The following is a 27,742-nucleotide window of genomic DNA, read 5'->3' as shown; positions in this document are numbered from 1 at the left end:
GCCATCAGGAAGCCAAGACTTCCTTGGTAAGGACCTTGATAAGGTCTTTACTGAAGGTAAAACAAACTATGAAAGTAGTTTCTGGACTATTAGAAAAATGTCTGCAACAACAAAAGCCATGATGGTGATGAAAGGAATGTACAACTATAATCTTGAAATGCTTGGAGTAAGTGAATGTCGATGGCCAGGAGCTGATAAAAAGTGATTAAAAAATTACACTAAAGTCATAATATATTTAGGGAGGCTACTGAAGTCTATTTTCTGTTTTATAGACTTAGCTTTTAAAATGTTGACCAGAAAAATGCACACACTCACTCATTTACACACATCATTCTTTGTCCATCCACATTTATAACCACAAAATCCCAGGAAACAATAATATTTTGCACTTCTATAGCTCTTTGTTTAATCCATAGATTTCAAAATACTTTACAAAGTTGAGCAACCATTATTATCCCTATTTTACGTATGGAGAAGCAGAGACACAGATAATTGTCTGTGTTGATGGAGAAATCATGCAAAACATTAATGGCTGCTGTTCCAGACTTCACTAATCTGTTCTAGCCCATTTCATGGGACTATAATGCATTCCAATATTATCAATCCTATTATTTTAATATCATATTATTGGTAAAGCAGAAAGGTATGTTTGCATTATAAAATTTCCTGTAGCTAGCCTAAACAAGCATATGAAAGAAGGAATTGTGTTGGCTAAAAAGAGACGCGAGATTGCACTGATTGAAAGAGAAATCATACAGAGATATTGAAATAGAGCTACAGAGAGTCTACACCAATATGTTTGTCATGCAGACAGGCTTATACACAGCAGCATACGCAGCATACGTTATTTGCTCTGTATCTATTGAGAGGATCACACTAGAAGACTGTGGGAATTCAAGTGACAGCACAGATATTCTACAGTATAAGTTGAGCTGTAGGAGTGAGTTATATAATTTCTTTGTTGTCATTTAATATAATCAGGGATGAGGACTGGTAAGAGAGTTGGCAGAAGGAAAAGCCCAGTGCCATCTGTGAGCAACCAGTGCTATAACTGTCAACAATGCAGGAAGAAGACTCGGTTTTATAGCATCTCTCTTATTAATGCACTGACCTATACTGAGACCAGTGCGGAGTTGCACCATCCCAAGGTTGCTCCGAGAGGTTTTTGCCTCTCAAAGTCTCCCCACCCCAGAGCCCTGGCTCTGACACAATCCTTGTCCCAGCTCCTCAGTGCATAGGAGAAGTGTCCAACCTATGAAATTCCCATGATAGTGTAATATGTTCCCCTTGGAAGGCTGACAACATCCCTAGGCTGCAATGTTCTCCCTAACTGTTAAGGAGGGTGCAATGTGACAGAAGACTCCCCACTCTCTCTCCTACACATCTGGACAAGGACCAAGGGCAATCTGGTCTTATTAATGGATTATATTAAGAATTGCCTTGGTTTTTTCTTCATATGCAGAAGGCCATTATTACCAACATTCCTTTCACCTCAGTGATGGCAACTTTAACGTCTGCTCTTCCTGTGTGACCTTGGGCAAGTCACTTAGGGTATGTCTACACTTCAAGCTGGCAGCATAGGGCTTGTCTATACTGGCATGCTAAATCGGCACTGCTGTGATCGATGCAGCGGCATTGATTTAGCAGGTCTAGTGAAGACACAAAGTTGATGGGAGAGCACTCTCCCATCAACTTCAGTACTCCACCTCCCTGAGAGGGGGAAGATAAGTCGGCAGGAGAGCATCTTCCACTGACATAGCGTGGTGTAGATACAGCATTAGGTCAATGTAAGGTACGTCGTTCAGGGGGGTGATTTTTTCACACCCCTGAGCAACATAACTTACATTGACGTAAGCAGCAGTGTGTCTGGGTGTTGCTGGATCTGTGGAGTTAGGTATGGGGATGAATGGGTTTCTTGTACATAGTTGTCTGTAAGGTTCCAGTGCTGAAGCTGACCGTGGTGTCTGCGAAGTTGATGCTGGTGTTGGAGTGTTCTAGAGAGAGTTTGATGGATGAGTGCTTGTTGGTGAAGTTGCAGTGGAAATCTATTAGGGAGTTTAGGCTGTCCAAAAGATGAAAATATCATTGCTATATCAGGTGTATAATTGGTATTATGTTGCAATTTTTCCAGAAATTCTTCCTCAAGGTGGCCCATGAAGAGGTTGGCATATTGGGGAGACATCCTAATATCTTGGCTGTTCCCATAGTTTGGACAAAGTGTTTGTTGTTGACTGTAAAATTGTTATGTGTGAGGATGAAATGGATGAGTTTGGCGATGTGCCTGGGGTAGATGTCTGAATGATGTCCATTGTCTTGTAGACATTTGAGGCAGGCAAAGATGCCGTCATGGTGAGGGATGTTGGTGTATAGGAAGGTAACATCCATGGTGGCAAGTGTTGTGGTATGAGTGAGATTGTTGATGTTGCAGAGTTTTTGGAGGAAGTCGGTTGTGTCCTGGAAGAAACTTACCCTTGGTGTGGTGAGTGGATTGAGGATGGTTTCTTTGAGTCTTCATATTCCTTCAGTAAGAGTGTTGTGGCCAGATATGATGGGTCTGCCTGGGCTCTCTTAGTCGTGTATCTTGAGAAGCATGTAAAACATCCCTGGGGTGGGTTGAGGGGGATAAGGTTGTAGAGTTTATCTTAGAGTTGTTTGGGGAAGGATTTGATGTTGACATTCTTGTGTCAACTTAAGGTTTTAAGATTGTTCTGCAAAATGTAAAATCTTAAACAGGGTAAAACAGTGGAATGCCTTTTTCATTCAGCAAGACCCTAGTATCCTGTGTTTTGCATGGGATTTTTGCTACATGCAAAAAAATTCTATCATATGTTGCATATTTAACTCTATTTTACAGGTAAACAACAGATTAATTATGTATCCTGCCCAAAATATTAGACATCTTGGCGCATCATGCCAAAGCAGATGGATAATGATTGATTTGGACAAATGAATATTTTTATAAAAAAGCTGCTTCCTGTGAATAACTAAGGAAGCTCATTATCTGCACAATTCAACAGATACCTACTCCCGTAGGGCTATCCAAATATTCACATGCTTATCTCAACAGAAATAGACCTCTGCACATTCTGCGATTTACCTGTCACTGATCGAAGTGAACCAGGTTGGTTTGGGAAAACATGAGTGCCATGGACTGAATTACAAAAGGTCAGTATTAATTTTATACTAATTTCCCTCAAGTTGCACACATTCCTGAGAGAGTTTCCCTTTTAATAAACTCCTTCCATTTGGACTCTGCTATTCCCCCATCCCTGTGGGGAAGGATTCCACTCTTATCAGTGAGAGTTAGTTTAGTACACTCATTTTTGATGCCACTGTGCCAGCCACGCGGGAGCCAAGAAGAATTACCAGTAAATCAGAAGTATTTTCCAGCTTCTTGCAATAAATATTATATTTAGTCTTGGAGGGATTAGGTTTTTTGGTAAAGGTTTGTAAAAGTCAATTTCACCAAATACACACAAACCAATAAAAAATATTTCCACTGATAACAATCATAGTTTACGGCGAGGCAAAATTAGAAAAAAGCTGCTTGAGAACTTATTAGAGTTTAATTTAAGGATATTTATTTTGTATATTTTGACATGCGATGTTGACAATTTGTGTTTTAACAGTTCTAAGGCTTTAACATTTTATATCTCAGAGTCTTCTGTCATTAAATTATTATCGTCTGGCACTCCCCACACACACACACATTGTCTGACTCCCTATAATTTCCCACAATGTGAAAATTTAAATTGAAGAAATTATGGATGTAAACATTTTTTTCTAATATTGTACAACTGTGAAAATTTAAATCAATAAAATAAAAGAAATGCTTAAAAACTAAATATCGATGTTATCCACCGACATTATAAAAAATAAAAATTGGATTCTGGCAAGCCTAATTATATTTCTTCTCTCTCTTTGGTTTCAACATACAGAAGCAAGTCCTCAGCTGATGCAAATCAGTACAGTGCAGCATCTCCAATGGAACAATACTGATGCATACCAGCTGAAGAGCTGGTAGAATTGGACAAGCTACTGTCAAAGAAGATACAGAGCCAAATCCTAACTTATAGAATCATAGAATATCAGGGTTGGAAGGGACCTCAGGAGGTCATCTAGTCCAACCCCCTGCTCAAAGCAGGACCAATTCCCAACTAAATCATCCCAGCCAGGGCTTTGTCAAGCCTGACCTTAAAAACCTCTAAGGAAGGAGATTCCACCACTTCCCTAGGTAACCCATTCCAGTGCTTCACCACCCTCCTAGTGAAAAAGTTTTTCCTAATATCCAACCTAAACCTCCCACACTGCAACTTGAGACCATTGCTCCTTGTTCTGTCATCAGGTACCACTGAGAACAGTCTAGATCCATCCTCTTTGGAACCCCCTTTCAGGTAGTTGAAAGCAGCTATCAAATCCCCCCCATTCTTCTCTTCTGCCGACTAAACAATCCCAGTTCCCTCAGCCTCTCCTCATAAGTAATGTGCTCCAGCCCCCTAATCATTTTTGTTGCCCTCCACTGGACTCTTTCCAATTTTTCCACATCCTTCTTGTAGTGTGGGGCCCAAAACTGGACACAGTACTCCAGATGAGGCCTCACCAATGTCGAATAGAGGGGAATGATCACGTCCCTCGATCTGCTGGCAATGCCCCTACTTATACAGCCCAAAATGCCGTTAGCCTTCTTGGCAACAAGGGCACACTGTTGACTCATATCCAGCTTCTCGTCCACTGTAACCCCTAGGTCCTTTTCTGCAGAACTGCTTCCTAGCCATTCGGTCCCTAGTCTGTAACAGTGCATGGGATTCTTCCGTCCTAAGTGCAGGACTCTGCACTTGTCCTTGTTGAACCTCATCAGGTTTCTTTTGGCCCAATCCTTTAATTTGTCTAGGTCCCTCTGTATCCTATCCCTACCCTCCAGGGTATCTACCACTCCTCCCAGTTTAGTGTCACTTGCCTGTTCCATGGGTGTGAAACTCAGCATAGCTACACATCCCGGCCAGGTCCTATTGGGTTCCTGTAAGTGGGCGGGCGCAAGCCTGCCCATTGCTAAAGGACCCTCCCCCAGCCTTAGGGGAGGATCCACCAGGTCCAGGAACTCAAATAATTATGAGGGACAACCAAAAATGTAACAGGGGCAGGTGTGAAGGTCAAAGGGTCAAACAAAGGGAACCTGAAGGGGACACTGAACAGAGAACCCCGGACAAGGTGTCAAGGGAGCCACCGCCCAGAGGGACTCTGCCCGGATGCGTGAACGGAGGGAGGACCAGAAATAGGCCCCACAGTCGTAGGAAACCCCCTCAGCCAACATCCTCTTCCTGGTCTTATAGATGGATGCTTTGGCCATCGCCAGGATGAGGTTGATGAGGAGGTCCCGCGACTTCGTGGGGCCACAGATAGGGTGTGAGTATAGGAAAAAGTGAGGGGGAAAAGTGCAAACAGAAACATAAAAGGATGTTGAGGAGGAGCCGGAACAGGGGCTGCAACCTGGTGCACTCCAGGTATACGTGTGCCAGGGTCTCCCTCACGCCGCAAAAGGGGCAGGTGTCAGGGACGGGTTGGAACCACGCCAAGTACACGCCTGTGCTCACGGCTCCGGGACTAGGGTGGAATATAGGCTGGCCCACTGGGCTTCCTCACCCTCAACAGGTGGCAATAGGTCTCACCACTTCGTATTGGGGCGGGACACGAGGGTGAGGAAATGGAGGATGTGGAGCACGAGCATGTACAGATGGTTCCTTGGCGCGGTCTTGAAGCGAACCAGCTGCAAATCATGCAGCCGTCTCGCGGTGTACGGGTGGGATGGTCAAGGGGGCTCACAGGGCAGGGGCCCAATGAAAAGGTCCGGAGGGCCCGGGGTGCAGGGTGTGCAAGGAGTACCCTCCCGCAGGACCCAGTCGAGGTAAACCTGAGCAGTGGGCAGTAAGGCTGCCCTCACCTCCTGAAGTACACGCTGGGGAGTATGAAGAGTGGAGAGCCCCATGCGCTGAGCGAGCGTCAGGGGATCCACCCAGTCCCCGGTCATAGTTCAGGAGGTCTCCGACTCTGGTGACTTCTGCCAGGACCAACCTCTGGCGTACCAAGGTGGACTCCACCACCTGCACATGAAGTTGGGGATTGTGTAGCAGGGGCTCCGCGAGGAGATCTGCCCCCTTGGTAGCTGCCATGGACCTGGTCACCGAAACCAGCTTCCGGGTCTGGAGGAGGTCCTGGCCCGGCCAGGTCCAGCAGCCAGAGCCCCTTCACTGGAGACGGAGGTGCTGTTCAGCTGGCATCCGGCCCAGCCCCTCCTCTCTGCAATCAGAGTCTGGGATATTTGATAGTGGAGCCAACAAGGAGAGAAGTTCAGGGGCAAGGTGGTGCCTTCCCTTATGCCCCAGAAGGAGGCATGGGGACTCCCCACTGGAGTGAAAGCTAGAGGGGCTGTGAGGAAGCACAGCAGTCATCTCCCTCTCCCAGTAAGCACGTCTCCGTTAACAGATCCAGATTGGAGCTGTCCGTCAGCAAGGAGCCAATCAATCTGAAGAAACACGCTCCCTTCTCAAGAAAACAGCAACAGTGGGAGACATCTCTTCCCCAGGCACAGTTCTTTGGAGGTCCATGTTTAGCCCTGGATGCTTCCCTCTGTCTCTCCACCATCCAGATAGTTCAACCGGGGCTATTGCTGTGACCTCCAAGGCACTGTGTGGAGAGAGGGAGAAGCTGGCAACAACAAAGGCCAGGGATGGGTGGGAAGGTAGGTCCCTACTGTGAAGCTGTTGAATAGTCACTCCACACCCCATACAAACCATCAGCCAGGTTGCCATGTAGCTCCCCTCCCCATGAGTAGAGCTCCCTGATGATGTGCCACACAGCCGTGAGCTATTTGCAAAAATAAGTTTCTTATCCCCATGTCAAGGTCTTACTACACTGAAAATTTTTGCCGCTAATGACACACATTTCATAGACCAAACAAGATTACATTGACAAATCCTCTATTCAGATACACTTGTTGGCATGTTCAGGTCTTCCTTGAGCACCATTTATGGACAACATTGTCATACCAATCATTGCTAAAAGGATTGGCTCCTGGATATGAACTTTCTAGCTGAATTGCTTTTAGTCCGAAGGATAACACAGACTAAGTGTAACACTCACTTGGTAACAGATATCATAGTTCAACAGCAGTACACTGTCTTCCACTTGAACTTCCCATGTTTGAGATTCCTGATAATGCCCAAGGTAAATGTACATGTACCCAACTCAGATTATTTATTTCTTGTAAGAGAACTGAGTATACCAGGTCTAACTCATCAAAGCAGGATATTGGTGACATGATCACACTAGTGATGCTTGACTATATAGAACTGCATTGCTTGGGTGAAAATGAACAGAAATTGACTGACACACACATTGCCAACAGGATATTAGCAGAAGCGAGAAACAAGAAACATCGCTGACACTTGACAGGTTGCGACGTGCAATGAATGGCCACTGAAATGTTGACAGACACTTATGGAAGCTTCATTATTAATTCAGCTTCTAGTCTGCAGCTCCAGAATGGATATGTAACCCACAGAAATGCATAATGAGCCTTCTCAAATGAGTGTCAGGCTGACAAAGATGGCTCCCTTGGGCTGTCTAAATATCTATTTAAATGCAGATGCTAGCCTTCTAATGTGAAGGAGACAAACATTTGCAACTTGTACATCACTGTGTGTAACACTCAGAGAGATGGGTCTTTTATATTGATATAGTGTTACCAATTCCCAAGATGTTATCAGGAGTAACAGAATTTTTGCTCCTGCTAGACTCAACCACAATACAATCTTTTAAAAATGAATTTTAGGTCCAGTCGCATGATTTTGTGAGGAGGGGGCTGACTCACAATTTTTTAACTTTTGAGCTTGGCAATGCTGTATTCATAATCCATTTTTAAGCATACTTTAAGGAATATAATGTAGAACTATGGAGCCTACATTCCATACATTATCCTTTGTCAAGACTTTATTGTGCCTGTTCTTATTCAGCCAAACAGGGGAGTAAAGCCTGCCTGCCCTGTGCTTGACCTACCCACATCTCGGATTCCAATTGGGTGTGGAGGGTAGACACTGCTTGCCAGACACTCCCATTGTGAGCCAGTGGGTGGAGGGTTGACTCCACGAGCACCATCTCTCACTGGAGGGGGAGAGAGCCGCATGTTTGAAAAGGGGAGCAGAGAGACACAGTGATTTTTTGAGTCATCATTCCTTCCCCAATTTGCTCCTAGGGTGGTCCAGTTACAAGCGACCTCTTGTTAAGAGCTTCGCCTAAAGGTTTTGTCTAGCCCTTAGAAAATAACTCTGCTGCCTGATAATCAATTGTACCAACCAAGAGGGAGCAGCTAATTTGGAAGTTAAATACAAATTTGTTTTTAATCACCTGCTCCTGGGGATTTATTACCCAGCCAGGGATCTAAAAAGTCAGCCTGAGGCAACTAATACTTCTTCTTATTGAACTTATTTTGTACTAATAATCAACATTAAAGCTTTGCTATCTACTTGGAAAAAGCTGTTCTACATATGCAAGTCACTATTTTTTCCTAGAATCATTATGTAGTCACATTTAGAAGGGCTTTGCTCAGGGAAAATATTTTTTTCTCTCTCTTTTCTCATTGTATAAGGTGGCAATCAAATCAAAGCTGGGGGGGAGGGGGAAATGTGTAAAAATAGCTGTCACTGGAAAAATAGTGTGATTAGTGTGGGCGATTCTTGCTGTCATTGAAGTCAGTCTGTTCCAGTTAAATAAATAATGCAATGTCTTTGAAGAAGAAAAAAATCATAGAAGGGTCAAAGGAGTTTATAGTTAACTATCAGACGGCGTTTTAACATCACAGGCCAAATCCTCAGCTGGTGTAACAGCATTGCTCCATTGAAGTCAAGGGAGCTGATTTGCATGAGCTGAGGATTTGGCCCAACAACGTTATTGTATTCTTTATGTGTGTCTGCATCCCTCTAATAATTACCAACAAAGGGTAGGCTACACTTCAAAGCTCTTTATTACGATCCTTTATGTACCACAAACTTTCTAAATCTCATTCTATCACTATATTCTCCCTAGTTACAACAAAAACAACACACACACACACACACACACACACAAAACCCTCTAGAAATTAAGAAATGGACACCTGGATTTGTTTTAAAAAAATCAAACTTATTAAAATGCTAATGTGCTCACAATATCGTTGGAAGAGATCTGAGTTATTTTGACTGTTCTTGCAGATGTCAAAGAAGTAAGGGCTCATGACAGTCTGAAAGACTGAGGTTAATTATTTAAGACCAGCAAGAAGCATGAGTAACTGTGATTCTGAAAGAAAGCCATTTATTGCTAATGAATGAGTGATTTTAATTAAGTAACCATGCTAAAGTTTGTTTCACCCATCAACTAGATATAACCGATATAGATTGTCTCATGCAACCTCCAAGTTAGAATGAAATCACCCACTTTCAAGTGCTATTTAGCCTACACTAAGATACATACACGCTGCTGGGAATCATGCAGACAACGTACGGCCTTGTGCTAAGTTTCTACTAACACAATTTTATATCTCACATACCAAATGGTTGATAAAAATTTTTAATAAACACCTGAACTTCATTCTAGGCAAATGTACAATATAAAAATCAATTACACAAAATTTACATCCACTAAATCCCTGATTCAACAAGCATTTAAGCACTGTGTAACTTTAAGCATATGCCTTATTCACTTTGAAGTCAATTGTATTTAAAGTTGAGCATGTGCTTAACAAATGCTTTGCTAAATAGGGACAGAGTTAAGCAAGTGCTTATAGATAGAAAACTTGCAGTGAAAAAAGTAAAGTCAAAGAGGAAGGATGGTCCAGTGCTCAGGGCACTAGCCTGGGACTTAGGAGATCTGGGTTTAATTCCCATGCCACCATCTTGGGCAAATCACTTAGCCTCTCTAGATATGTCTGCACAGTACTGCAAAATTAGCCTCCCACTGTAGGCTGACAGACTTGGCCTAGCAGGGCTTATGCTAGTGCTCTAAAAAGAGTTATATGGCCAGTGATTTGAAGTTGCCACTCAGTCCTGAGAGCCCACCCCTGTCCCTAGCTTCAGAACCCTTTCACCAACAAAAGTTGGTCCAATAAAAGACATTACCTCAACTGCCTTGTCTTTCTAATATCCTGCGACCAATGTAAAACATCTGCTGTTATATACATTTAACAAAGGATTCCTCTAACCCTCATGGGAGTAGGGAGGATCCTCCATGGACTCACTGTTGCCAACAATCCTAATGATTGAGATTTTACGCAGGATACAGTCTATATATTGGTCATTGAGCTTAGTTTACTTGCCCCATTCTGCCTTTCTGTAACTTTGGGTTAGTGTTCACTATAGGTGAGATAACCCCTATTTAGATGAGAATGTGATGATGCTGGCTGTGGGGGAAATTTCCAAGGATCCTGCACGTGGCTGGTAGAAGGCATCTCTAGCAGAAGTGACCCAACTGAGATCAGGAGAGTAGCCTTGGTTCCAAAGGGCAGAGTGAAAAGTTTTTGGTCGTAACGGGTCATGAAGAAGGTGTAGTTCATTAAGGGAGATCCAGTTTGCAAGATCTATGATCAGATTCCCTATAGCCCTCTGTGAGGTGTCAAGTAAAGTCTCCGGCATAAATGGCAGGATTCTGGAGTTATGGCAGAGCAGGAACAGGCCAAAATTAATTAGACAGCTTGTAGACATTAGCCATTTTAAGCTGACTGACCCTTACGATGTCATAGTAGTTAGATGTAGATGGTAGACTCTTCACAACTGCTAAATTAGATCTTACATAAGTGCCTTGGCCATATTTTTCATGCAATTTCATGTAATTTATGAGGTTGAAACCAGAGATGATGATCGGATTGGCAATAAGGGAATTAGCATGGGTTTCTTGAAGGCAGAGGACATCGACGTTGTCAGAAGTCAATGTTTTCAAGAACAGAGCTCTTTGTGGCTGATAGGCCCCTGACATTCAACTGTAGCATGTTGAGGGAAGGGCCAACATTTATAGCATTTCCAGTACATCAAGCATATTCAGCATTTATCAAAGCAATTTTAAGGCCACCTACAAGTCCATCCCAGGTGGCTGCCCAAAAACAGATATATTATGTCTGGACAAAGAATCTGAAGGCCTCCTTAAATATTACAAAAAATGCAGTGATCCAGAAATAGCCAACAACCTCCTAGACAGTCTAAATGCAGCCCAAAGAGCATGCTGGGAAAAAGCAATCTCAGAAATGGACATGCTAATATCTAACAGGAAAGCATTGACATTCACAGGAAGTTTGGTGTACCACAAAACCCACCAGATACACAGCAACAGTATGTCTCTCCAACCAGTGTCACCATAGCAGACAAAGAAAAAAATTTTGAGGTGTCAATCAAAAAAGAGTGGCATTAATACAAGCAATCTCTACATCTCAACCAAGTTGAAAACTTCCAACCATTCTTTATGGAAGAAACAGAAATGCACTGAAATAAATGAAAGCAGGGAAAGCCTACCACTTTCACCATGCATCACCAGAACTACTACAACATCTTAGGGAGAAAAGCCAACACAAGTTGTCCATCTTCATGTCCTATGTTTTACAGGAGAACATGATAACGAAGCTAAGGTGATAGTTTTACCAATGCCAGGTAAAGATCACTCTTTAGCAGCCAGCTATTGCTCAATATCATTCGAGTTGTTGTTGCAAACTCCTGAAGCAGATGATCCTACAGAGAATTATGCCCACAATAGGGTGATGCTCAGGCAGCACCTGTGACCAAATGTTAGCACTTATGATGTACACTGAGAATGGATTTCAAGAGAAGAAAACTGGAGATGGCTGTTTTGACCTTACAGCAGCCTATGACACATCTGAAACACTGGTCTGCAGTACAATATGTCAAGAGTTCTTCCTAGATGGGCTGTCATGACAGTTGAGAAGATACTAGATGTTTGAGGTGGCTCTGGGCCATAAAATAAGCACCTGGAGAGCCCAAAAGAATGGATTCCTACAAGGCTTAGTGCTGGCATAAACTATGTTTAATGTATTCACCAATGACTTATCTCCAGGTGTTTCATGTACGCCAATGATATCTACTTGGCCTCAAGGGACTGTGAATTACAAAAGACTGAAGAGAACCTGAACAGTGATATGATCACCATAGGTGGCTATTGAAGAAACAGAGAATTAAACCAAGTACCTCAAAGACAATGTCAAGATGTTTTCAGTTATACCGTGCTTAGAGCCAACTTGAGTTTAACAACTTTTTGAATGAACAGTGGTTGGCACATGATCCAAAGGTACTGTATCTAGGGGACACCCTAGATTGCACACTCGTATACAAATATCATCTCACTAAAGTAGCTCAAAAGATCATGAGCAGAAACTCTCTCATGAACAAACTGGTAGGGTCCACCTGGGGAGACTGTGCAAACACTGCATAGTTTGTGGCTCATTTTCTGCTATTTAGCTGGTGAATATTATGCCCCAGTTGGGTTAAATTCTGTCCACACTAGACTAGTAGACATACAGCGTAATCATATAATGAGAATTATCGCAAGCACACTGAAGTAAAAAAATAGGTATGGTTACTAGTCCTAGCCAATATTCCTCCACCTAATGTCCAGCGTCAGAATGCAGCCAACCAACTGACCACCAGGGTACAGAAAATGCCACACTTACCACTGTTCAGGATTATATGGGATGCATCCTGCCATCAGCTGTATAGCAAAATCCTATCTGGCTGGTGCTGGACACTTTCCATCTAGCTGATAGCAGCAGCAGCTCACTATGGCAGATAGAATGGGAGAGCACCTCAGCCACTACCAGGAACTCGCACATCAACATCAGGCCAAGTGACCAGCTCCTGGCTTTGGGTTCCTATGCCACCTCTCGAGCTAGTTCACTGCACCAAGATTGACCAGGCCTGGGGCACCCAGGACAGTCCACTGTGCATCTGTAGTGCTGTGGGGGGATGCTGCACTCATGCTGGATGCTTGCTTTTTTTGCCTTGGACTCCCTGAGCTCAACACTGCTGGCTCTGAGGCCATTGTCTGGCTCGAGACAATTTAGCTGGAGGGTTGGGTTGTTGTTGTTTTTTAAACCTTGTCTTGCCCACATACAAATGCACTATCCTGCTAATGCTATGTTGGCCCTGCTGCAGGCAGCCTGAGACTCTTCACGTCATTTTGAGACTTGCCATGTGGCAACCCCCTCTGACTGGTTGTTCTCCCCACCTCCTGGGGAAGAGCAGCCAATCAGAGCTGCTGTATGAGGCAGACAGCTCTCTCTTCCTCCCCTTAGAAGCCCAGAGGAGGTTTTACTGTCGGGAAGGAGGGAGAGAAAAAGGGAGTGCAAAAATCAGAAAACAGACCAAAAACATGATAACTTTTAAAAATAATACTGTGATTTAGAGGCCAAGCTCACGACTTGTTGGGGTCTGACTTGTGGTTTTTGAACTTCTGGAATTGGCAATACTGCAATTTATCTGACCCCCTTGTGTCAGCCCTTCCTTTGTCCTCATGGCAATGAAGATCCACAGCCCCCATTCTACAACCAAGAAATGGAGATCTCCTGAGGCCAGGGGAGAGAAGGACCAGAGTGAAGCTTTGGCTAGCGAGCCTCTCCCAGCCCATGGAAGGTCCGGGGACAAAAATCCCAGCAGAGGCAGCAGCAGCAGGTAAGTACAATGAAAAGTCTTATCTGGGTTTTGGATATCATCATGTGACTGGCAGGCCCCTCCAAGATGAATATTATCCAAATGAAAATAATATGAACTAGAAACTGAAAACATATACATAACTTGGCTCAAAGTCTGTGGTTTTTAGGCTAGAATTGCCTTGTATAGTGTATTAAAACCACTAAACCCAGACAATGATTTTGATAGACTTTTACCAATATACAATAAATTCATGGCACTTCCAGTTAGAAGGCAGTCTTTTATTCCTTATTAAATCTATACTAATCAGACCTAGATTCCAGCCCTGTCCCATTTTGACTCATGAGGTCTTGGGCAAGTTACTCTCCCCCTATGTTCCATGTTACCTATCTGTAAAATGGGCATTATAATAGTGTAACAAAATTGGTAAAGGCCTGACATAAATATCTGCAAGAAGATCTCCTGCCATATGCAGGGCCATATCAGTAAACCCTCACATTGATTGGACTAATGACCCACTCAGGCCTTTTGGTAGAGTATTTACATAAATGCTGGCAGGCTGAAAACAGTCAGAGCTATCAGCATGAACTGCCTTACTTCTTGACACCTCATGCACATAGGGTACTGTCCACCAACATTACAGATTATTAATCAGGAAATGACTGGATCCTGGCAGCAGCAGGATCAAAAAAAGATAAATCAACTGGGCACGCTGCAGGCCGCAAGAAGAGACAAGATAATTTCTGCCCTCCTAGGAAGACGGTTATATAACTGTCATCACAACAACAAAACTAGCACTAATGCACTCGGTGCCAGGGCTAGCTCCATTCCAGCCCTGCCCCCTCATCCTGCTTCACAATCCAAGCCTCAAACTGCATTCTCAAACAGAACACATTCGTAAGGACACAGATCGGTACCAGGATCATGTTTGTCCTTGTCCTGTGGCCAGAAAGGCTTGTCAGCCTTGCCTTCCCTCTCCTCCTTTCCTGACATCCCAGATTTGGATTCCTCACTGTCCACAAGCTTCATGGGTTCTGTGATAAACCTGGTTATGAACATTTAGTCCGCTCCTCCAAAAAAGGGGACAGATTGCCCTCTCTTTGCCAGACACCCAATTATTCAAGCCTTTCACCTGTTTGGATTGCACCTTCATAAACTGTTTTTTCTCCTGGCAATCCATGGGAATGTGCTGCATCCCAACAAGGCAGTCAAAGATCCATGGATTGCACTGGGGAATTCAAATTGGCCTAATGCTTTCGTTATTTCAGATAGTCAGCCGGGACTTAATCTTCCTGTCAGCGTTGGAATATCGTCTTGACTTCTCCACATTAGGGACAGATTGATCAGCTGGTCTCAACAGCTTAGGCAGAGGTGTTTATTCAGGTACCGGTAGACGTACTGTGCACAGAAAAACAATTTATGGTCACTTTAAACCTGCTGGTGGCTTACTGGTAATGTAGCCAGATGAACCACTGGGATATTTTACATGCAGGAATAGTCTCTCTCTAGCGGTCAGACAGATAGAGGGGCACCCACAACTCATGGAAATGTGAGTAGTATAACCACACAGAGATATGGAGGAGGAAGGATTGGATTTACCAGTTACAGTGGAATGGTTGGGTGTCAGTCTATGCATCAATACAATCATATGCCTAACTGAACTTTGTACCAAGGAAGACCTCTGGCAAGTGTGGTGCACAGTGAGGATTCATTGGTTATTAACTAATTATTACAGTGTGCTTTGGGGGCATGACCCATACCCCTAACCAGTCAGTGGTACAGGAAAACATCACTGAGTGGCCAAGGCTTACAAATGTATGCTTAACGCCTCCTGGTCTTGCTTGTACTCATGTCAATTGATGGAGATTTTTGCCTCTATATGACCAAAATGTAACATTTTTATATTCACGTTTTGACCAAAGAAATGGAATATTTCCCATCACCCTTCATACCTAGTGATTTTTGTTTGTTTGTCCCCCCCAAATTTTTGCCATGCAAAAACTGGACTATAATTTATGGTACTTTGCTGCTCTTGGCCTCAGCAATATGAGTTGGCACATTTTTTACTCAGATGTTTGGATGCTAGAAAGTGACCTTTCTTGCCACTCCCTGCTGCTGCCATGGTTTCCACATACGCACTGGGATTATTAATAGTCAGTTTAACACTTCTAATGAGCACCTGCTGTTCCCTGTGGGTCAGAGTTTCTTTTTTTCCTTTTTGTGTAGAAACATTCCATTAATTCAACCATGGGTTGCAATTAGTGTAAATAGCTTCTTTCTATTGCTGCCTCCCTCCCCCCTACCATTTGACATTTCGTTTTATTTTCATTAAAATCCACTAAAGATGGATCAGAATCAAAACACTGCCTATGCTCAAACCCACCACACTTACGTACAATGTTCTTAGGGAGACGACTTACAGGTACCTGGAAAAAAATTCAAGTTCAAGATACAGCAGCCAGATAAATTACTTCTTAGCAATAAACTGGGGCACCCCTGTCTTAGTATGGAGGAGAACCTAACCTTCCTACCACAACATCATAAGAATAAAAGAAAAATAGTGAAGACGAAAAAGGAGCATGGTGTAATCTTGAGCGCAGGGAAATTCCAACATTTTCACAGTGTCCACCTCTTAGTAGTTAAGGTCATCTTGTGGACTGACTCCTCTCCCAGAGTCACTAAAGTAGACCATGAGTTCCAGATTGGGAGAGGGACTCTCATAGTCAAAATAAAATAAGTTTTCCTCACTGCCACATTTAAAATCAATAACCTAATTTCCCAGCCGAGATAGGCTAGAGTGCAGGGGAAATAATTGTAACTGTAAAGGGTTTCACAACTAACTGCCCCCTAAGAGGAACAGGACTCTTTTTGATGCAGCCCAGTTACACAGCACCTCTGACACAAGGCTAAGCCTAAAAACTTCATCTATCCCTAAGTTTAGAAGTGTTGGAATTCAGGGTTCTGATTCAGACCATTATAGAGACCAGAGCCAGTCAAAAATTTTCCAATGCAATGTTTTTCCATTGGAAATGTCTGATTCAATGAAAGCAAAACTTTTTTGGGGAACACATATCAATTTCGTCAAAACGCAATGGGAAATTATCTGAATGGCTTGTTTAGACTTTATCATTTCAACTAATATATAACATATCGAAATACCAAAGTAGAAATGAAACAGTTAAAATGAAATATTTCAGATTATTTCATTTTGCAAAAAATCCCAAGATTTCTACTTTTGGTTCTGAGCTGGGACAAAAGAAAATTTCAGAATTTCCAGAGGGATGGGATTTTTTTTTTTTTTTTTTTTTACTGGCTATGATAGAGATTCAAGCTGGGATGATCAAAAGCATCTAGGAGACTTAGGAGCACAAATCAAATTGACTTGCAATGACTCCTGTGTCACTAAAATGCTTTTGAAAATCCCACCCATAGAGTCTGGGGTCTGGAGTTTTTGGTTGGACCTATCTCTAATGTGAACAAAAGAGAATGCCACCAAAAAATGAAAGCATTTTTGATTTTTTAAAATCCATTTTTCCCCATTTTAAATGATTGAGTACTCAATTATTCCAAGAATTACCATCACCAGCCATAGTTCATTTGTCTACCATGCCACTGCTCCTGCACCTGAGTCACACAAGCTGTCGCATTGAGTGCGGCAAGTGTGAATGAGAACCAAGCAGTTCAGTCAAGCCAGGAACCTTGGAAAAATGAAGCTCTGGCCCAGAAGAAGAGTCCTTGTTTTTTTCCTTTAATTGTTTGGTTCATCTCTAGATTTTTCTTTCTCTATAAGAGCCAATATGTTGTTTGGTCTATAGCCAAAGGGAATCAGTAGTATGACATACTGCTTTGTCCCAAGGGTCTTTTCTATAGTGAAAAGCATTCTCACAGGCTTCACTGATAAATAAATGGGGGGAAACACATAGTGGTAAAATGTACGCTGATATAAATAACTTATGTCAGCTTCTTATATTGGAACAGTGACCTTTTTTGCCTGCCAGGGATAAAAGAACTTACTGTTTTACATCCACAATAAATCAGACGCAAAAGGTGACAGAAATACTATGAGCTGTATCTGTAAGAAGAGCACCAGAGTGGAAATGCAGATTCAAATTGCTGGCATGTGTATTCATAGGGTGAGCAGGGAGCACCAAAAATAGCCCTAACACACCAACTGAGGAGGAGGGAAGATCTGGAGGGGAGCTCTGCCTACGGAAGCCGTGATGGGAAGTAGGAGCTCTCCTTCTGCGTTTAGTAGCTGACCATCTCCCCTGCATTCCCTTCCATTAAACCTTGTTTCCAGCCAAACTGAAAATGAGACAGTATTGAAAATCTGCCAGCTCCCACAAAGTTTTCAGCCCCATCAGTTGCAGACCTAAGTTGCTTAGCTAAGCAAATCTCATGGCATTCAAAACATTGTGAACTTCTCAAATTTAGACACTTCAAAACTAGTTTGACATTGCTGACCTATAACGTTCTAGCTTTTCTGACCTCTAATTTGTATCCATTTTCCATATGCCCCAAGGTTGATACAATATTAAAAGACACTGGGCCACATCCTCAGCTGGTTTGCCTCATAGCTTTAGCTGGCACAGTATGTTTTTCTAGTTATACAAACTGTTACAGAGCGAGAACAGTGAGGCTGGCACAAGAAACCTCCCCTTGTGTGTATTTTTCTGCTAGAAGTTCTCTCTTTCCCTCTCTGGGGGCTGGTCCACACTACCCGCCTAATTCGGCGGGTAGAGATCGATCTTCTGGGATCGATTTATCGCGTCTCATCTGGACGCGATAGATCGATCCCAGAAGCGCTCCCCCGTCGACTGCGGAACTCCTGCTTGCCGAGAGGAGGAAGCGCTGTCGACGGGGGAGCCTGCCTGCGCCGCGTGGACCCGAAGTAGGTACTTTTAGTTCGATATAGGAAACGTCGACTTCAGCTACGCTATTCTCGTAGCTGAAGTTGCGTTTCCTATATCGATCCCCCGCCCCAGTGTAGACCAGCCCTGAGATACACAGCAGTACTTGTGGTTTTCAAAGTCAATGTGAGTTAGGTACCTAATTGGCATAAGTACTTTTGAAAATTCCACACAGTCAGACTGGGTTCTTTCCTTATCACCAAAGTATAAAACTTCTGGAAGCAAAAGTACACCCCCAGTTATACCAGGTATGCCCCACTGTATTCCAGGTATGCCCTGAGTGACAGCACATTTTCTTCATTAGGATTAAACAAATGTAACTAACTGTAATTTAATGAATATTTAGTTGATAATGCATAAGATGGAATGGAATGCAGCTTTTAGCTGTACTGGCCTAAAAATAGTAAAAAGCAATAAATACTTATTTTCATCACTAAAGGCAGGAGTGTTGACTGAATACATATAGGGAATGTGTCTGTTCAGTAAGAAGTTGCTGTTTTTGTACAGTAACCAATCAGTTTGGAACTGCAGTTTCAAAGAACATTGTAAATTGGAGATGGGTTCAAACTGCAAAAATATGGATTGAGGTGCATATTTTGAAAAACACGATTTGCATTTAGGAACATCTCTTAAACTGTCTCATAACAACAAAAAAGAGTTACATACTCCGATCATAATATTCCTCCTTTCCACGTATCCCTCCACTTCTGCTGATTGCATGAAATATGTAAATGTATGTTGATTTTATTTCACAGTGGATGAAAATGCCCCAATTATGATGATCTCAAACCAAAGCAAAATTGCTAGATTTTTTCACAGACATCAAACACTAAATTAAGATCTTCCTCATCTAACTTCTAAACAAGTTTTCACCACTAAAAGTTGGCTCTTTGACAACTATGCTTCCTGTCCTGGGGAATGCTGAGACCTGTCCACTCAAATTGACTTCAGTGGAAGTCGAGGGGACTCTGAACCTCACAGGCTCAGATCCAATGTCTCCTAAATATTTACAAACATGTTCTCCCTCAGCAAGATGGCTTTGTTTCTCTATGCTAGAACTATTTGCTAATGCAAATATTTGTTTGTTGCTGTGGTTGTTCAATGAGGAAAGTGTATATGTCTGAACAAATAAGGAATCTGTGGTAATAAATTCACAAGGATGTGATGGAGAACCATAAAACATAGCCCCTGTGGAGCAATATAATCAGGTCATTACGTGAAGTGAGGAGTTCAGCCCAAATCTCAGACTTTGATACCTCAAGTTTCTCAGTGTTGTGTCTCAGTGTCTCATTCCTGTACAAACTGTTCATTATAAGGCACCCATCCTGATCCTGTCTGCAATTAGAAATTTGTAGGAAGTTTGACTGGCAAGGCCTCTGTCTGCTTGTACAATGATCACTATCCTCAAGAAATTATTTCTATTTTTGAACAACTGAATGCAGAATATACAGTAACTCCTCGCTTAACGTTGTAGTTATGTTCCTGAAAAATGCTACTTTAAGCAAAACGATGTTAAGCGAATCCAATTTCCCCATAAGAATTAATGTAAATGGGGGGGTAGGTCCAGGGAAATGTTTTTCGCCAGACATATGACATTATATGCATATACAGTATAAGTTTTAAATAATTTTAAACAATTTAATACTGTACTCGTCAATGATGATTGTGAAGCTTGGTTGAGGCAGGGTGTAGTGGGGTCGGGGCGCAGAGCGCCGGGTGGGCAGAATGGGGCAAGCCAAACAACCTTATAACGGAACATTGCGCAACTTTAAACGAGTATGTTCTCTAATAGATCAGCAACCTAATAACGAAACAATGTTAATCGGGAAGACTTTAAGTGAGGAATTACTGTAAACACATAAGTGAGAAGTTTCCTCATTCTAGTGAGGGATTTCACTGGAATTTCAAAACCACAAAGGAGTATATTTAATTCTGTTCTTTTAGTGGCCTCATATGTTCTCTATCACCTTGGGCCCAATCTTGTATTTCTTGTTCAGCCCAGACTGCCACTGAAATCAGAGGGGGTTCAGTTACACAAGGAATGCAAGATTGTGACCCCTCCTAACAGTAGAATATCACTTGGTAAATAAGATGTAGAATTGTAATGCTCCTAATTCATATAATTTGAGTCCGAGAGAGGGGTGGGTCCCATGATCAGGAGACTATCAAAGGAAGATATATGGGGTGATTTACAAGCTCTGGAAGGAACTCTGGGCTCTGAGGCAGTAGGAGTGAGGAGAACATATACAGCAAAGAAGTTGAAAAATAATAAATAAACTTTAAAACCCATTACCCTTGAACAGACAGTGCTGAAAGGCAGTGCGAAAGGATTTCTTTTCAGAAGGGCTTTCCTGGCACAATGCTGTGTTTCAAGGCCAGACCATGACAAACTGTATTTAAAAATGCTAGAGGGGACAAAAACCAATTTTTTTGGACAGAACATAATACTGATCCCTAGCTTTTACATCATTAGTTATATTGGAAATAAAAGGGTATGGGCTACAGCACTATTTGAAACAGAGTCAGGTAGCACTGAACAACTGCTATAACCTCTGACTTTCTGAAATGGGTCAGTAATTCGATAGCCACATGGCTTCCATTCACGTCTTGTGATAGCAGTATAATAGAAGAACGTAGAGGTAGGAACGCTACAATGCTTGCGCTACATTCCAGCCCTTGAAATTCTTCCCTTGGTACCACAGCTTTTGCCAAGAATATATTCAGGGCTGCAGCACTAGCATACAGGGTCAGAGTCCGTTTCCCATACGCGTGCCCATGTGAGTTCATTTTTTGAGGTTTATGTACTTTGTTACCGTGTGCAAGGGGAAACATTTTAACTGCTATTCAAGTTATAACTAAATCAAGTTGTGTGCACAACACGTAGACTTTGGTGGAAGGTGAACACGCTCACACTTGATTGACTGATTCTGGGCATACACTTGTAGTTGATTAGGGCTGGGCACACACAAATCTGATTGATTAGGGGTGAGGGAGTGTGAGCACATCCAACCTGATTAATGGGGGACTGGGGTAGGGCTGGACAAACACAGGTCTGAATGGTTGGTTGGGGCTAGGCACATTCTGATAGGCCACCCCGCCTGAGAGATGCCGGACTTCCATCACCTCTAACCATCCTTCATACATCATTGCAACCAAACCACCTTCTCCCAGAGTAATCAATTACTACCTCAGGTTTCCATGACTAAGGTTGCTGGTGGAAAAGTAATCTAATGGAAGAGTATGCACAAAAGGGAAGAAGGGGGCAGAGTGAAGGTAATGGTGCATTGGCTGTGGTTTATAGGAGTTGTGCTAAAGAAAGGTGTGTGCTTGTGGAGGGATGCATAGAAGGGTCAGTACTGTTAGGTGGCTTAACTTTTCATATCCTTGCTTTTGTTTGTTTGCATCAGTTGTGTTGTGTGTGTAGCAACTCTAACTCCATTACAACTAACATTTTTGTGTATGAATATATAGTAAATACATATTTTGTGAGCCAGATCCTTAGCTAGTGTAAAGCAGCCTAGCTCCACTGAAGTCAATATAGTCTCTGAAGAGAAGGGGCTAGATTCTCACTTAAGTAAATTGCTGCAGTTCTATTGTAGTCAGTCAATGACCTATCCTGATTTATGCCAGCAGAGGACCTGGTCCTTTCTGTATAGAGGTCTAGCTACACACTCCTATTTCTCATAGCAAACTAGCAGGGGACTAGGACTCCGTTCGATTGCCATCCCTAGTACTAGCATCTACACTGAGATTTTACAAGTCATGTGACCGCTTTGTGCCTCAGTTTCCCCAACTGTAAAATGGAATGTATAAAAACTTAACCTTTATAAAGTGATTTGAGCTAAGGACAAAGTATTCCTGCCATCCTTATAACCTAATCATGACTTTTAATCAAAAAATTCACACAGCCCAGCTGCAGTGTGCCTAACACAAATATTGTGACATTCTGCAGCAGCTATTCCCCCCTTGCTATACTCGCTCACACATGGTGTTTTGAAATATTTAAGAGGAAATCCTTTTCATTTTGTTCACTCCTGAAATCTGAAAAATTGGAAAATAAGAAACACTTCACTGCAGAAATAAATTACCCCTGTACATATGGGTGTATAATGCTCCCAAACTGCAATTAACTCAGGACTTTTGTGGATTACAGTTTAATAGACAGGTTGAGTCAGATTAACTGCTGCCTTGTACTTTGCTTAGTCATTTACATCTGTGCAAAGTGAATATAACACAACCGAAAACACAATCTCTCACTCACACCAGCGATAGCATTTTACATCCACTTTGCAGAGGTATAAATGACTACACTACACCAAGCCTTGGGGAATTAGGCCCATTGTATAAAGAATCTGGAGAGCTCAGGCTTGATTCTGATTTTACTTTCCAGTAAACCATTCCAAGTCAGCAGTAACGCCATTGAAGTCAGTGGAGTTACAACAGTATAAAACTGGTGTGAGATCAAAATCAGACCCTTGCAGTTTGATGGGGAAATTTCATCCATTGAACAGAAGTAGAATTAGAAAACATATGCCTTACTGGATTGTATGAAATCTCTTAGATAGCTACAGTAGTTGACATTAAACATCCAATGTTTGCCAATAGATACTTGTGCACCACCACAGATATTTCCTATTCCAGATATAGGAGAAAAATCAGAGCCCACTGTGAGATATCTGTTCACATATGTTGACTTTCCAGTAGTTATCCCTTTAGTCCAGTTATTGTCTGTTAATGAAATACTAACTGATTATTTAACAATGTGTTTTTTGAGATGTGTGCCTTAGAGATGTGCAAACTGGTTAGGATAAATATAGGTTCGGTGTGGACCTGAACCAAAACCCTGGCACTAAATATCCTTGGATTTGGGGATCCACAGGATCTGAGTTTCACAGATAGGTTGGATCCTCGGTAATTTAGAGACTGCGGGCTTGTCTACACTGGCAATTTACAGCGCTGCAACTTTCTCGCTCAGGGGGGTGAAAAACCCCCAGAACCCCAGTTTTTGTACTTCAGGTCACATTGCAAAATTTATCTTTTCTCCCAGGTGTTTTTTGGGAAAAATGGGCTCAGTGGGTTATACTAAGTGTGTGTGTATAATGATACAGTCTTTAATAACATGATCACATACTATTTTTTTCCTATAGGCGTCTTGCCTCATTCATTGCTCAGAGAATTCAATATTTCTTTTTATCCTCATCATTAAATCTGTATGTGGTATGCCCCATGCTGTATTTACTGCACACCATTTAAATCCTGCACTGAACACAGTATTAATTTCCTCATGGGCTTTTCTGTGCATTCGCCACTATAATACCTGAGTGCTTTATAAACGTCAATGATTTTATCTTTACAACCCGTGAGGCAAAATGGTATTATTAATTCCCATATTAAAGATGGGGATCTGGACAAAGACAAATTAAGTCCAAAATTGTCAAATGTCCACTGACTTTAGTAAAGCCGGGCTGTTAGGATAGTCAAAGATTTGACCTGTTATGTCAAAAGACCACCAGATTGCAAAATGCAGTTAGCGGTAAACTCCCCTTGGCCCTCATGTGTTTTTGTTCTTAAAAACAATACATTCGTTAACTGGAACAGGCTGTGAGGTATGGTCGGCAAACTTCTATAACATTAAAAATTTAAATGGGTTTCATTTTGAAAGGCTTTAAAGTAACTTTTCTTTATCAAGATTTCAATTAGAGGATCAGCTGTCTGACTGATAGCCCATTTCCAAAATAGGAAGGTTACTTGTAATTGCCTTGTTTGGAAGAAAAGTAAGCTCACTTGTCTGTCTTTAGATTAACAGAGGAGAAAGGGGAGATGACAAAATGTATCATAAGAATGATTTTTTTTTCCTGATGAATTAATATTGAGTGACTGGCTTTGTTGTGCTAGGTTTTTCCCATTAGGTAGTGTTAGGGGTTGGAGGGGGGTTATATTAAATTTTCTGTAAACAGGTGACAATGTCTTCTGAAGCCATTTCACCCAGATAAGATCGTGACAACATCCTCAAAAATGGTCTTGTATGTCTGGATTTTGTATCTCTGTAATATAGAAAACAAACAAAAAAATTGTTTTTAATTGTTGGCTTAAGCACTTGTTGACGCTCACTAGGGTGGGAGCTTTCCTTTACTAATAGTGAGTTCCAAACTCCCCCTTCTGGCCTTGAGGTGAAGACTGCCTTTACAGAAACAGATTTCAGAGTAGCAGCCGTGTTAGTCTCTAAGGTGCCACAAGTACTCCTGTTCTTTTTACAGAAACAGGAATTCACCCTGAAATCTCTCCCAAACCCTTATCAGTAGCAAACATTCAGCCTTAGAAGCAGCAGTCACCTTGATTAGCAGCAAACAGGCCCAGAGGTGTCCTGTCCCCTCCCCCCAAATCACTGATTAGGGGCCTCCTTTTCTTTGGGCTCTGGCTGACCTTTAAAGGCAGAATGATGTGGGTTCATCAGGGTTGCAGGTTCAGGATGCAACATGGGCCTATCCCCCTGCTCAGAGCTGCTTGAAAGCCTGCCACTTTGCTGCAGCTGCCACCAAACCCATACACTGCTCTTACTGCCAACACACACTGGTCCTTCTTCTTCCTGGGAGAGTTTGCAACAGGAATTTGGGGTGGGATTTCCTGCCCTCTCTCTATGCAACTAGAACTTTGGGAGTGCGGGGTGGAGAGGCCAGTTTCTCCTGTTTGCTTGTCCCCCTGCCAAGCAGAGCACTGCTGCTCTTCTATGGAGTGGGGCTTCACACTCACTAGCAATGACCTTATTCAAAACTTGATTGGACGGAGATGCATGGCTCCAAGGCAGGCCTCGCATCTAATTGGTCCAAAGACCTTGGAGGAGGTACCACAAGGCAGAAATTAAAGGCATTAAATGCCTATAGCATAAGAATCAGGGGTAAGCCACTTGTGGGAAGACTAACATTCCAGAATGTCCAAGACTCATCACCTTGGGGAGCGGAAGTCATGACACCAACGAACAGGCCATGTGCACCCAGAAAAGGCCCGCTAGCGAGAAAACAGACCATCACCATCAGGCTCCTCCTCTACTAGAGTCTAGAAGACTACAAGAGCTGAAGAGTTTACAAAGTCCCTCTTATTTTTAAGTATTTTATTTTTCTGTTTTTCTATTCTTTATCCCCACATTTTTATTTCCAGGGTATGGAAGTAAAAGTGTGACAATCTGCATGCTTTTGTGTGAGAGTGCCCATAAAACCCACACGGGGAAAGTGATGGGAAAGCAAAGTTCCCCAGGTTTGTACAACCTTATATACTGTCTCAAAGATACTCATTAAAGTATGCTCTCTGTTTGGAAGTATTGAGGCTATCATCTGTAATTTCTGGTTATTACGAATTATTAAACTTCTATATATTCATACAGCCTGTATTACAGTGCCTTTATTGGGGAGGAGAGCTAGCCACCACAGAAGAACTGACGTCAGAAAAGGAAGCTTATAGTTGACTCTGGATTCAGACATAATATGGAAGATAATTATCTAAAGACATTTAACAAGCATTAAATTACAGGTTTGACTGACTTTCATAGAATTCACTAGCTGGGATTTTTAATTAAATGGAAAGCCAACTTCTTAGACTCCCTCTTAAAATTTATGTAAGGATTGATTACACTGCTCTACAGCCAAAATGCTTCTGAAATAAATGTAGTCAAACTTTACTAATTCTGGGTCACTGTGAACGAAAATGATGCTTAAAATTGTTGATTGGCTCTAGTTTTCAAGATATGCTATTGGGTCAGTATATACAACCCTTGACTTGGGAATGGCGGAGGATAAGTGAGTTATAAAGGGAAGGGATCTCAATTTAAACCAGAAATGACTAAAATACATCTTTGACTGGATCTATGAATAAATCTATGACTGGGTTTGGACAGTACTTGCTTTTTAAGCAAAACAATGAAAGATGCAATCTGAAGCTGGTATTGCGTCATACATGATATGAATTGCATCATGTTATTCCTAGAAGTCATGGATGATGCAATCCTAACGAAGCTTACATCACTCTGCTGAACAAATTGCCCTATATCAGCTCTAGAAATCATACAGTGTCGTGCTCTCTTATTTGTCAGTGTTTCATTTTGCAAAGGGACACATTTCTGTTTAGCCAAAGTGAGCAGAGATGCCTCGTACTTGTGTGAACAGTGCAGATAACTTCTGCTATGTTTGTGGTGAAGTGACTTTTGCATCACAAAAGCACAGTATAACCACTATGGTTAAGAAAGCCTATCACCTTTATTTTGGCTGCAAAATTGGAGATCAGGACAAGAGGTAGGCCCCACACATATGCTGCAACACTTGTGCAACAAATCTTCGCCAGTGGTTGAACAGGAAAAGGAAATCTATGCCTTTTGCAGTGCCAATGATTTGGAGAGAGCCAACAGATCATACCAGCAATTGTTACTTCTGCATGGTGCCTCCAGTTGGGAAAGGTGTGTCAAAGAAGAAAAAGTGGACTGTGCATTATCCAAACATTCCAGCTATACGCCCAGTACCCCACGGAGAAGGACTGCCGGTTCCTGATGCACCAGAATCATTCTCACTTGAGTCAGATGAGGAAGAGGAAGAGGATAAAACTTCTGGTCCTGAACCATCAATGTCACAGGATCCACATTTTCTCCCATCCTCCTCCTCTGAACCACACCTCATAACACAAGGTGAACTGAATGACCTTGTCAGGGATTTGGAACTACCCAAGAGTAAGGCAGAGCTGCTGGGCTCCAGTCTACAGCAGTGGAATCTCCTGGCAGGTGATGTTAGGGTTTCCATGTTCCATGACCGTCAAAAGGATCTTGTCCCATTCTTCTTCATGGAAGGTGATCTTGTAGCCTGCAACAACATCGATGGTGTGATGGCAGCCCTCAACATCGTTCACGATCCAGATGAGTGGAGACTGTTCATTGATTCATCGAAGATGAGTCTTAAAGCTGTTTTACTGCATAATGGCAATGTTTTGCCATCAATTCCAGTTGGTCATGCAGTCCATATGAAGGAAACCTATGACAACATGAAACAACTTTTGAGGTGCATAAACTATGACCAACATCAGTGGCAGCTTTGTGGCGATTTGAAGGTTGTTGCTCTCTTGCTTGGTCTGCAGACTGGATACACAAAGTACTGCTGTTTTCTCTGCGAATGGGATAGTCGT

This window comes from Terrapene carolina, unplaced genomic scaffold (assembly GCF_002925995.2).
Source record: "Terrapene carolina triunguis isolate 2854851 unplaced genomic scaffold, T_m_triunguis-2.0 Scaffold33723, whole genome shotgun sequence".
In the NCBI taxonomy this organism is placed as follows: domain Eukaryota; kingdom Metazoa; phylum Chordata; order Testudines; family Emydidae; genus Terrapene; species Terrapene triunguis.
The sequence above is the reverse complement of the archived record's forward strand: the minus strand, read 5'-3'. Positions refer to the sequence as shown.